The 13171-nt window shown below is 46.6% G+C and overlaps 1 non-coding gene across 1 annotated transcript; it reads right to left on the bottom strand.

Annotated features, from left to right (window-relative positions):
* Positions 1 to 2502: 2502 nt before the first annotated feature.
* Positions 2503 to 2633, bottom strand: LOC116274008. The gene has a single exon (XR_004182491.1). It is a non-coding gene; the product is annotated as a small nucleolar RNA SNORA24 (small nucleolar RNA).
* Positions 2634 to 13171: the final 10538 nt, after the last annotated feature.

Here is a 13171-nt window from a genome sequence, read left to right on the forward strand (position 1 = left end):
CTCTTGTCAAAGGAATGTGAATAGAACCCATATGTGTCACTTCCACATCAAGGCCTTTAAGGAGCAGGTGTGTCATCTACACACCATCCTGCTACCAGCTGTATTTAGGCAATGACAAGATTCTTAGGAATGGTGCTGCCACAAGGTGGACAGAGCCCAGCGCCCAGGATCAATGTATAGAGGAAAGCCACCTGCTTCGATTATGTCTGAGACATAATTCCTTTGAAGGCCTATTTGTTATAGCAGCTAGGGTTACCTTAATTAATACAGTATTGTAGTGTTTACTGGTGTCTCTCCACTAGGTAGTCTTTTTGTTTGTTTTTGTTTCTGAGGCAAGGTCTGGCTCTATCGCCTAGGCTGGAGTGGAGAAGTGGCATGTTCTTGGCTCACTGCTACCTCTGTCTCCCAGACTCAAATCATCCTCCCACCTCAGCCTCCTTAGCAGCTGGAATTACAGGCATGTGCCACCACGCCTGGCTAACTTTTGTATTTTTTGTAGAAATGGGGTTTTGCTATGTTGCGATCTGCCTACCCCGGCCTCCCAAAGTACTGGGATCACAGGCATGAGCCACCGCGCCCAGTCTCTTGCTAGACTAGTCTTAAATGAAAAGTAGGAGTCCTTTAGGTGAAAGAAAATGAACTTGGGGTGGGGGTAGCGGGAGGACAAAAGAGCAATAATTGTATCAGTAACTCAATATCTACTCACTGAGCACCTACTATGTTCCAGGCATTGGAGGGGTAGCAGCAAACCAGACAAACAAAGTCCTCCGCTCTCATGGTGCTGAAATTCTAGGGGAAGAAGCACTGAGCATGTAAACACATAAAGTACAGAGGAGCATTTCTCAGAGTGGTGACATGGAGAAAACATACCAGTGTAACAAGGTAATGGGATAAAGAGTAACTGGGAAAAGGCACTGGACTGGATGATCCAGCAGGGCCTCCCTGGAGTACCACTTTAGCTGAGACCCCAATGGTAAGAAGAATCCGGCCATGCAACAATCTTTGCATTAGGGAAGGGGAAGGAGGAGACTTTCCTAGATGGAGGAACTAGAAGCACAAAGGCCCCAAGGTGGGAAGGAGCTTGGTGCACTTGAGACAGGAAGAAGGCCAGCATGGTGGGAATGGGAGAGAGTAAGGCTAGATGGGGCCAGGGTGTGTCCCCACCCCTCATCCCTGCTTTATTTTTCCCCATCGCACTTCTTATCACTTAATACGCTATGTATTTCTCTTACGTACACCCTTTATTTTCTATCTCTGCCACCAGGCTGTAAGTCCCATGAAGGCAGGGATTTCTGTCTGTGTTTTGTTCACTGCTGTCTCTTGGTAGACAGTGCCTAGAACAATGCCTGCCACACAGTCTTCCCAAGCTGTGTTTGTTGACTGAATAAATAAATGAGAGATGGATGAAGGACAGATAGTGCAGGGCCTTGAAGGCCATGTTGGGGTCATTCTAGGCAAAGGGAATTGCAGGTGCACTCAGGGAGAGGCAAGTACTGGTTAGGTAAAGACAGGCTGAGCCTCCCATAGCCCTGTCAGCATGGAGCCAGAGGAGGGCTGCAGTCCACACTGTAGAAAGAGTGGCAGGGTAAAGGCAGTGCCACGGTCCTCTTGGTCTCCCTGGTGCTTGTTAATCTGACTGACAAAGTCTGAAGCAGGCAGGTGCTGTGGTCTGGTGAAGCGGAGCCAGGGGAGACATCATCCCAGCGAGAGAACACGGAAGGAACCCACAGCCACAGCAGGGCAAGCAGTCCCATTTCCCAGCAGCCTCATGAGCTCAGTGTGGCAGGGGGCAGCTCTGGGGCTCAAGCCCACTAGAGTGGCCCATTGGTCCTGGTGTTACCACCTGTCCTTCCTCAGGCCATTTGATCTTCCCATCTGTGTCAGTCCATTTGCATCACTATAAAGAAATACCTGAGTCTCACGCTGGGGACCAAGAGGGAGAGGGAAGGGAGCAGGTGGCTTCTGGCATGACTAAATACGGGTGCCCAAAATTGCATCACTCAGACAAGTCCCTCTTCATTTCCTCGTTTTCCTCTATTTTGAGATAGGGTCTCATCACCCCCCCCCCCTTTTTTTGAGATGGAGTTTCACTCTTGTCACCCAGGCTGGAGTGCAATGGCATGATCTCACTGCAACTTCCGCCTCCCAGGTTCAAACGATTCTCCTGCCTCAGCCTCCTGAGTAGGTGGGATTAGAGGCATGTGCCCCGATGCCTGGCTAATTTTGTATTTTTAGTAGAGACGGGGTTTCTCTATGTTGGTCAGGCTGGTCTCGAACTGCCGAGCTTAGGTGATCAGAATGCCTCGGCCTCCCAAAGTGCTGGAATTACAAGCATGAGTCACCACACCCGGCCTGTTTTCTTCTTATTTTGACTTGTCTGAATGTTGGTGCCCCCTCTCAGAATTCCTATGTTGGAACCTTTTTTTTCTCTAGAAACATTTGAACAATAGTTTAGAAAAGTTTGCCCAATAACCCAGCACCCTCCAGGTTTTCAAAGGTGAAGAATGTTACTTGTGCAAGTCAGAATCTGATACCAATGAAATGGTGACAGCTTTTCCAGTAAACAAGAATATAGTCTTCTATGGCTAGGAAGGGCGACTGCCACAGCTGACAGGTTCCAAAGATACATGGAGACTATGTTGGAACTTAACCATCAAAGTGATGGTATTAAGAAGTGTGCCCTTTGGGAGGTGATTAGGGCTCTACCCTCATGAAAGAGATCAGTGGCCTTACAAAAGGGCTTGAGGGAACCTGATCATCCCTCCCACTCCCTCTGCCATGGGAAGACTCAGCCAGAATGCGCCATTTTGGAAGCAAAGAGCAAGCCCTCACCAGACACTTTATCTTTCTGTGCTTTGATCTTGGACTTCTCAGGCACCAGGACTCTGAGGAATAAATTTCTGCTGTTTATAAATGACCCTGTCTAAGGTATTTTGTTAGGCCAAATACAGCTTCACTCTCAGTTAGGTTCTCTCGAGGTGACAGAAGTCCCCAACAATTCTAGACATGCTTTAATCTTTCTTCATGCTCCTTCCATCCTAAAACAGAGCCACTGAGTGTTATGGGCCCTGAGTGCCCTGGATGTGGTCAAGTGACCTCTTCCAAAAGAGTCACTGTGGGCAGAGGGGTGCAATGCAGCCTGTGTGCAGGAAGGCTCTAGAAAGCAGCTATGGCTAGTGTGGCACAAGGAAGAGGAAGGATAGGAGATTATGTGCTAGTGTGATGTGTGGCTGTCTTCCTGTGAGTGTTCCCCCAGCCACACACATAGAACTGGGAGCTCCTGGTGCCCTGGTTCATCTCTGTGTCCCTATGGTCATACTCTGGAAGCTAAAAATTGATTACTTTTGAATAAACGAATGCACAAACCTTCATTTCCTTTATAGCACCTAATAGAAAAGTGCCTCAGACTACCACATGAGCTTTATCTCACCTGGCAACTGACATGTAATGTCAGTCATTCTCTTGTAATGTAAAGGATCACTTTATTTGTTTTTAAGTTGTTTGTTTTTTTAAGAGATGGAGACTTGCTATGTTGCCCAGGATGGACTCAAACTCCTGGGCTCAAGTGATCCTCCTGCCTCAGCCTCTGCAGTAGTTGGGACTACAGGTATATGCCACTGTGTCTGGCTGAAGGAGTGCCTTATGAATCACTTTCACATCTGATTCTCACAAGAACTCAGAGGTAGGGTTTATCATCACCATTTTATTATTTATAGATAGATAGATAGATAGATAGATAGATAGATAGATAGATAGATAGATAGATAGTTTTTTTTTTTTTTGAGATGGAGTCTCACTGTGTCGCCCAGGCTGGAGTGCAGTGGTGTGACCTCGGCTCACTGCAACCTCTGCCTCCTGGGTTCAAGTGATTAGTCGGCCTCAGCCTCCCAAGTAGCTGGGACTATAAGCCAGTGCCACCACACTTGGCTGATTTGTATTTGGTATTTTTAGTAGAGATTGGGATTTTGCCATGTTGGCCAGGCTGTGATCTGCCCACCTTGGTCTCCCAAAGTGCTGGGATTACAGGCATGTGCCACTGTACCCGCCCCATTTTATTATTTTATTATTTTATTTTTAAGACAGAGTTTTGCTCTGTTGCCCATGCTGGGTGCAGTGGCATGATCTGGGCTCACTGCAACTTCCGCCTTGTGGGTTCAAGTGATCCTCGTGCTTCAGCCTTCCAAGTAGCTGGGATTACAGGCCTGTGATCACACCTGGTTAACTGTTGGTGTCTTTTTTTTCAGACAGAGTCTCACTTTGTTGCCCAGGCTGGAGTGCAGTGGCACAATCTCAGCTCACTGCAACCTCCACCTCCTGGGTTCAATTGATTCTCCTACCTCAGCCTCCCGAGTAGCTGGGACTACAGGCGTGCATCATCATGCTCGGCTAACTTTTGTATTTTTAATAGAGACGGGATTTCTGGATTGTCTCGAACTCCTGACCTCAGGTGATCTGTCCACCTTGGCCTCCCAAAGTGCTGGAATTACAGGAGTGAGCCACCATGCCTGGTCCATTTTATTATTTTATTTTATTTTATTTTTGAGACAGAGTCTTGCTCTGTCACGCAGGCTGGGTGTAGTGGCGCAATCTCAGCTCACTGCAACCTCTGTCTCCTGGGTTCAAGTGATTCTCGTGCATCAGCCTCCTGAGTAGCTGGGATTACAGGCCTGTGCCATCATACCTGGCTAATTTTTGGGGTTTTTGTTGTTGTTGTTTTTTAGATGGAGTCTCGCTTTGTTGCCCAGGCTGGAGTGCAGTGGCGCAATTTCGGTTCATTGCAACCTCTGCCTCCCAGGTTCAATTGATTCTCCTGGCTCAGCCTCCCGAGTGGCTGAGACTACACACATGCACCATCACGCCTGGCTAACTTTTGTATTTTTAGTAGAGACGGGGTTTCACCGTGTTGGCCTGGCTGTTCTCGAACTTCTAACCTTGTGATCCGCCCACCTTGGCCTCCCAAAGTGCTGGGATTACAGGCATGAGCCACCACGCCTGGCCTTGTTTTTTGTATTTTTAGTACAGACTGTATTCACCATGTTGGCCAGGCTGGTCTCGAACTTCTGACTTCAAGTGATCTGCCTGTCTCGGCCTCCCAAAGTGCTGGGAGTGAGTCACCGAGCCTGACCATAGCACCACCATGAGAAGTGAGGATACTGGGACCCAGAGAGCTCAAGTGAATTGCACTGACACAGGAGCTCAGACTGGGTGCTGGGGACCAGGAGAAGTTACCAAGGATAAAAGACTATGGTGTGGCATGTTGGGACAGCCAACCAGTGACTTCTGGATTAATAAAAACTGCCAAGAAGGAAACCTTTGAAAAAATTGTCCATTTTAAAGCAGCAAAACCTGGCTAGACACAGTGGCTCATGCCTGTAATCCCAGCAATTTGGGAGTCCAAGGTGGGAGGATCACTTAAGCCCAGGGGTTAGAGACCAGCCTGGGCAACATAGTGAGACCCCATCTCTACAAATATTTAAAAATTAGCTCACTGTGGTGGCATGTGCCAGTAGTCCCAGCTACTTGGGAAGTTAAGGCAAGAGAATCACTTGAAGACAGGAGTTTGAGTCCAGGCTGGGTCACACAGTGAGACCCTATCTCTACCAAAAAACACAAAAAATTAACCAGGCACGGCGGTGTGCCTGTGGTTCCAGGTACTCAGGAGGCTTACACGGGAGGATCACTTGAGCCCAAGAGGTTGAGGCTGCGATGAGCTGTGATCACAGTACTGTACTCCAACCTGGGCGACAGAGCAAGCCTCTGTCTCAAAAATAAATAAATAAATAAATAAATAAATAAATAAATACAAAGTAATAAGGCAGCAAAATCGAGAGAACTTTATAAATCATGCAAAGCTATGTCAGAATAATTCAATATTTTTCTCTGCTTTAAATTGCTCAGTTATGTGTTGACATTTGTCAATGCCCAGTAGGGTGCTGGGGACATCAAAGTAGACCAGAGCAGGTCTTGGCCCTGGAAGACCTCCCCAGTTTAGATGATAAATAAACAGCCAGAGAGCCATGGGTTCACTATGGGAAAAGAGGAGAAAAGGGCGGTGGCCAGAAAAGGCTCTGCTGTGCAAACAACCTGTGAAGGAAGACACATCTCACACATACACACACACACACACACACACACACTCCCCGCCCCCCGGCCTGGCTTAAAATGTTCCACAGGGTTTCTCATCACACGTGCTATAAATTTTCAAGGCCTTGCTATGATCTGTGAGATCCTATATGACCTAGGTTTGCACACTGCTCCCACCTCGACTCTTTCTACTCTCTCCCTCGCTCACTCCACTCCAACCACGCTGGCTTCCTTGTTGTTCCTTGAGCAGGACACCTTTTTCTGCACGAAGCTTCTATCCTTGCCATTCCTTCCACTTGCAACATTTTCTGCTCAGATATTCTCAAAAGGCTGGCTCCATGTCAGCAAGTCTCTGCTCAAATGTCACCTCCAGTGGGGTGCAATGACACGTGCCTGTTGTCCCAGCTACTTGGAGGCTGAGACAGGAGGATGGAGGGCTAGAGGCCAGGAGTTTGAGGCAGCAGTGCACTGTAATTGTGCCTGTGAATAGCACTGCACACCAATCCGGGGACCATAACAAGATTATGTCTCCAGAAAAAAGTCACCTCCTCAGAGAGGCCTTTCTGACCACCTATGTCTAAGTCACCTCTCCTCGCTTCCACCTCCGTCACTGTTCAACACCGTTCAAAACACCGCCTGACTGTCACCTCCTCGCCCCACCTCCGCCACCGTAATACCGTTTGTCACCTCCTCGCCTCCGCCACCGTTCAAAACACCGTTTCGTCACTTCCTCGCCTCCGCCACTGTTCGTAATACTGTTTGATTGTCACTTCCGCTTCACTCTCCGCCATTGTTCGTAATACTGTTTGATTGTCACCTCTCCTCGCTTCCACCTCCGTCACTGTTCGGTAACACTGTTTTATTGTCTGCATCTCATTGATCATATTATGGATTTAAAAAAAATCTAAACATTTGATAGTTAATGAAATATCATGGTTAAAACTTAAACATATAAACTGATGTCCACAGAAAAACCCAGCTCCCTTTCCTGTCCCATTATCAGGTATAGTACAGTGGTTTTGTGCTGTGTCAACTAAGCTACATTTACCAGAATTCTCTTCTCTAACAGCAGTGATTTTTTTTTTTTTTTTTTTTTTTTGAGACAGAGTCTCACACTGTCACCCAGGCTGAAGTGCAGTGGTGCAATCTCAACTCACTGCAACCTCCACCTCCTGGGTTCAAGCGATTCTCCTATCTCAGCCTACCAAGTAGTTGGGATTACAGGTGCCTACCACCATGTCCAGCTAATTTTTGTGTTTTTATTTATTTATTTATTTATTTATTTATTTATTTATTTTTTTGAGATGGAGTCTCGCGCTGTCGCCCAGGCTGGAGTGCAGTGGCCGGATCTCAGCTCACTGCAAGCTCCGCCTCCCGGGTTCACGCCATTCTCCGGCCTCAGCCTCCCGAGTAGCTGGGACTACAGGCGCTGCCACCTTGCCCGGCTATTTTTTGTATTTCTTAGTAGAGACGGGGTTTCACCGTGTTAGCCAGGATGATCTCGATCTCCTGACCTCGTGATCCGCCCATCTCGGCCTCCCAAAGTGCTGGGATTACAGGCTTGAGCCACCGCGCCCGGCCAATTTTTGTGTTTTTAGTAGAGATGGGCTTTCATCATGTTGGCCAGGCTAATCTTGAACTCCTGACCGCAAGTGATCCGCCTGCCTTGGCCTCCCAAAGTGCTGAGATTACAGATGTGAGCCACCGCGCCCAGCCAACAGTAATTTACTCTTTATTTTTTTGAGAGAGAGTCTCGCTCTGTCACCCAGGCTGGAGTGCAATGGCACGATCTCAGCTCACTGCAAGCTCCGCCTTCCAGGTTCATGGCATTCTCCTGCATCAGCCTCCCGGGTAGCTGGGACTACAGGCACCGGCCACCACACCCGGCTAATTTCTTGTATTTTTAGTAGAGATGGGGTTTCACTGTGTTAGCCAGGATGGTCTCGATCTCCTGACCTCATGATCCGCCCGCCTTGGCCTCCCAAAGTGCTGAGATTACAGGCGTGAGCCACTGTGCCCGGCCGATTTGTTGTGGTTTTTGTTTGTTTGTTTTTGTTTGTTTTTTGAGACAGAGTCTTTCTCTGTCGCCCAGGCTGGAGTGCAGTGGTGTGATCTTGGCTCGCTGCAACCTCTGCCTCCTGGGTTCAAGTGATTCCCCTGCCTCAGCCTCCCAAGTAGCTGGGACTACAGGCGCCCACCACCATGCCCGGCTAATTTTTTGTATTTTTAGTAGAGACGGGGTTTCACCATGTTAGCCAGGATGGTTTCGATCTCCTGACCTGGTGATCTGCCCGCCTTGGCCTCCCAAAGTGCTGGGATTACAGGCGTGAGCTACTGCGCCCGGCCAATATTTTTTATACTCTGAAGGTTATGCAGCATGCCAAGCACTGGGGCAGCTCATTCATTGTGTCACTAGACTTGTTGGCAAAGGGTGCCAACCCAGAAGTACATCTCCTACAGCCCCCGCCAGATCTTGTCCTTTGGCTTCTCTGAATCCTCACCCAGCTATGTGTGTAGCTCTGGATGAAAGGTGTTGGGTTCTGCTGCTGCTCATCCATTCATGGTACTGAACTTAGAGGTGATGAGAGACAGATATGGTTCCCAGTTGGTCCTCATGGGTGCCTCTTTTTATCCTCCTTGGCTCCAGTGTGTCATTATTCTTATCCACATCCAGCTTTTATTCCTGAATAAATTGCTGGTCCAACTGACCTGTAGTGATTGATGTTGGGCTTAACACTAGCCACAGAAGCAACGACCTGTGCAGACTTTCTACCAACTCCCACAAATCGATAAGGTCTAACCCCTTCCATTAATTCCTCATTCTAATCACTCACAGTGCTTCTACTCTGATTTTAATTGATATACCAGGTAACCACTTTTATTAGTTACTGAAGGATGTTCTTATTCTTTACCTTTTAAAGCGTATGATATATACTCTTCTGCATCTGGTTTTATCATGTAACAATATCTCTTTGAGATCCTTTCATGCCAATATATAGAGAATTCTCTCGTTGCTTTCTTATAGTTGTATAGTATTCCATTGTCGAGATGTACCATATCTTTTTTACCAGTTCCCTATAGATAGAAATTTGAATGAAAATTGTGCAGGGATGTGTGTATATGTGTGTGTGTGTACATGTTTTCACATTGTGTACCACACTGAGTAGTAAGGGTCTTGACATCAAGGGCCTTGTTTTCCTTGTGTCCTTAGAACCTAACAAAGCCTAGCGCATAGTAGATTCTCAGTAAATTGTTTGTTGAAAGAAGGATGTACTTCTCCACTTTCTCCATAGGCGATCCTGTTAACACCCGTCACTTTCATTTCCATTTACTCTTAAATTTCTATTTTCAGCCAAGGCTACCCTGAAGGACCCAGAAATCAAACTCCCATCTCTGCCTCAGCCCAGAATGTCTAATTGCCTCCTCCCCATCTCCACTTGGATGTTTCACAGAATTCCTCTGTCTCAGCATTTCCAAAACTGAACTTCTCACTCCTAATCCCCTCCAACCTACCTGCTGTGCTTTGGATATGGTTTGTTCGTGCCCCCAAAATCTTATGTTGAAATGTGATCCCAGGCCAGGTGCGATGGCTCACACCTGTAATCCCAGCACTTTGGGAGGCTGAGGAGGGCAGATTACTTGAACTCAGGAGTTTGAGCCCAGTCTGTCCAACATGGCGAAACCCCGTCTTTACTAAAAATACAAAAATTAGCTGGGCATGGTGGCAGGCGCCTGTAATCCCAGTCACTCAGGGGGCTGAGGCATGAGAATCACTTGAACCTCACAGATGGAGATTGCAGTGCGCCGAGATTGTGCCACTGCGCTCCAGCCTGGGCAACAGAGCAAGACTCTGTCTCAAAAAAAAAAAAAAAAAAAAAAAAAAAAAGAAATGTGATCCAGGCAGAATGAGAGTGGTGGCTCTCATGCCTGTAATCCCAGTATTTTGGGAGGCTGAGTGGGGCAGATCACTTGAGGCCAGAAGTTCGATATGGGCCTGGCCAACTTGGTGAAACTCCATCTCTACTAAAAATACAAAAATTAATTGGGCATGGTGGTGTACGCCTGTACTTCCAGCTGCTTGGGTGGCTGAGGCGTGAGAATTGCTTGAACCCAGGGGGTGGAGGCTGCAATGAGCTAATAGCGCCTCTGCACTCCAGCCTAGGCAACAGAGTAAAACTGTCTCAAAAAAAAAAAGAAAAAAGAAAAAAAAAAAAAGAAAGAAATGTGATTCCACAGTGTCTCCAGGCAGGTGGGGCCTAATTGGGGGTGTTTGAGTTGTGGTGCCATTCTAGGTAGTGAGTGAGTTCTGGCTCTGGTGAGGCTGGATGAGTTCTCACAGGAAAGGATTAATTCCCAAGAGAGTAGGTTGTGCTAAAGCCAAGATGCCCCTCGGATATAGGCACATGCCACAACGCCTGGCTAATTTTTGTATTTTCAGTAGAGACGGGGTTTCACCATGTTGGTCAGGCTGGTAAAGACCAAAACACTTCTTATATTAAATATTAAAGGAAATATGAACTATATATATATAAGACAGATAATGAAAATGAGCAAGATATTTATTTATCCAATTATTCCATCTCAGGGTCACAGGTGGCCAGAGTCTATCCTGGCAGCTCAGGACAGGAACCAACCCTATAGAGGATGCCATCCCATTGCGCACACATACACACATAGACTGGGACAATTCAGACAAGCCAATTCACCTAAAGGGCACATCTTTGGGATTTGGGAGGAAACCAGAGGAACCAAGGAAAACTCAGACATGGGGAGAGAGTGCAGACTACACAGACAGGGGACCCAGCCAGGAATCAACTTTTTCTCATCAATGTTTTAATTGAATTGATGTTATTGGAGGTCCTGCTCTACTTAACTCCTCCAAGTACCCTAAAAGTCTCAATCCCAATACATCACTGACTCATAATGGATCCTGTCACGTAAATCAGGTCCAGATGTGGACGAGGTTCCTAAGATATAATTCCTCAAGAACAGCTCTGAGCACTGTTTCTCTGAAGGCCTATGAGCTAGAGACGTTATCTCCTCTCCACGGACCCAGCATACAGAGTTGGCAAGCGGAAGATAAGCACAGTAGACACTTTTGTTCAAAAGGGGAAAAAACAGGAGTGACAGCTGCCACTGGGTCATAGTAATTCTGAAATCCAGCAAGGCACGTGATGCCAGTTCCTTGATTGAGTCCTCTCCTGCTCCTTGGGAATGATTATCTGGCTCTATCCTTCTGGCTCATGGGTTTCTTTTAAGTCGTCCTTTCTTTCCCATAGGAAATAGCCCATGTTTGCATCTGAATAGCCTTCTCAGAAGGCTTCTTAGAAGGCTGGGGCCCACATGTCCCATTTTATTTTTGTGCTCTGCCTTTTCTGGTATAATTGTCCCTTGCTATTTGCGGTGGATTGGTTCTAGGACTCAGATGCTCAAATCCTGCAGTCAGCCCTGCCAGACCTGGGGATAAGGACTACTGCATTCCCAGTTGCTACTTTATCTTCAAACCTAGCATTTTGATTGGCTACCGAATGGGGTGGAATTATCATAACTCTTGGCCTTTGAAACTATTCTCAGTTTTCATTCCCCTGAATACTCTGTAAATTCTACACATTGAGCACCTACTGTACCCTAACATTGTTTTAAGAATCAGGGATATCGCAGTGAATGAGATAGACAAAAATAGCTGCCTTATGGACCTGCCATTCTAGTGGGGAAGGCAGACAATATGCAAATAAGTGAGTAATATAAGAGGAAAAACTTTGGGAGGCTGAGTCGGGAGGATTACTTGACACCAGGAGTTCAAGACCTTCTCTTTACAAAAAAAAAAAAAAAAAATTAGCCAGCCATAGTGGTGTATGCCTGTGGCTACTCAGGAGGCTGAGACAGGAGGATCACTTGAGCCCAGAAGTTCAAGGCTGCAGTAGGCCCTGATTATGCCACTGCACTCCAGCACCGGCAACAGAGCAAGACCTTGTCTCAAAAAAAGAAAAAAAAAAAAGAAAAGAAAAAAAAAAAAGAGAAAAGCCGTAGGGAGATGGCAATTTTTGTGTTTATGTTGTGGTGACAGAGAGAGGGACTTCAGTTTTAAATAGGGAAGGCTATTTCACTGAAAAGGTTACTTTAAAGTCAAGACCAGAGGAAAGTGAGCGAGTGGCCAAGCAGATACCTGGAGGAAGAGCTTTCCAGGTAGAGAGAAGTACAACTGCAAAAGTCTGATGTAGATGTGTGCCTTCTCCTTTCTTTTTTATTTATCTTGGAAGAGACAGTCTTGTTATGTTGCCCAAGCTGGTCTCGAACTCCTGGGCACATGCAAAGTGAAAGCAGAGAAAAGTAGACTTACCCCAGAAGCTGATGGTCCTGCAGTGTGCAAGGCCATTTCAGAATACACATAGAGAAAACAGGAGAATAGGTAGCGAGGGTTTTGCGGAAAGAGCCAATTTTAGCTGAAAAAGTAGGGGAAACCCCAGACATTGTGCCATCTCAGGGTTGGGACTGCTTGCCTAGATTTTGAGGTTTTTTTTTTTTTTTTTTTTTTTTTCCCCAGACCCCTCAACTTCTGAGATCTCAATGGGAAGCTGCTGATCACCAGTTTTAGGTGTTTTTATCTATTGGGAGATTCTTTCCCTGGTTCTGACTGCAACCAATTATTATTTTAGAGAGATAGCTTAATCTGACCACCATGTCATGGTTGCCTCACATTGCTGGTGGGGGAGTGGCCCCACTCCTGCCCTGCTCAGGTCTAACTACTTACTTACTGTAACAATTGCAAGGTTTTTGGATGGAACAATTGAAAGAATGGAGTTTGCATGAACCAAATAAGAAAAGACTATTAGAGGGCATTGTTAAAGATGGAGACAAAAGTTCTGAGTGGATCCTGATGTGTTCAGATGGGGCTGGTGCTTGGGAGGCTGCTCTGTGCTTACAAGAAGAGTTCTACCAGGTCCATCTTTATCACATCCTCTTTAATACTAAGTTCAGAGAGGCTTTAGCTCATTTTCCATTTTCTCGTGCTGTCTCCTCTGCCAAGGTGTCTATTTCTCCTGTCTCTATTACTGAGTCACACAATTGCTGTAGTCATTTGCAGTCT

The sequence above is a fragment of the Papio anubis genome, chromosome 2, assembly GCF_008728515.1.
Source record: "Papio anubis isolate 15944 chromosome 2, Panubis1.0, whole genome shotgun sequence".
Classification (NCBI taxonomy): Eukaryota; Metazoa; Chordata; class Mammalia; order Primates; family Cercopithecidae; genus Papio; species Papio anubis.